Source organism: Nicotiana attenuata, chromosome 2, assembly GCF_001879085.1.
Source record: "Nicotiana attenuata strain UT chromosome 2, NIATTr2, whole genome shotgun sequence".
NCBI classification, from domain to species: domain Eukaryota; kingdom Viridiplantae; phylum Streptophyta; class Magnoliopsida; order Solanales; family Solanaceae; genus Nicotiana; species Nicotiana attenuata.
In genome coordinates this window covers 54,472,293-54,472,529 of record NC_031990.1, presented here as the reverse complement: position 1 = coordinate 54,472,529, position 237 = coordinate 54,472,293, and positions in this window count along the sequence as shown.

Here is a 237-nt window from a genome sequence, read left to right as displayed (position 1 = left end):
AGAGGTAGGGGTGTTGGAGGGGGGGTAGGGGCTGTTTTGCCCGTTTTTGGCCGTTGGCAACGGCTATTTTTGCAATTTAAGTCGTTGCCCAACGGCTAGATTTTAAAAAAAAATCCAGGCGGGTTGCGGGACGGGACGGGACGGGACGAGACGAAACGGGACGGGATATACGGGACGAAATGGTCGTCCCGTCCCATCCCGTGTCTCGTTTAACATTGACCCATCCCGTTTAACTTG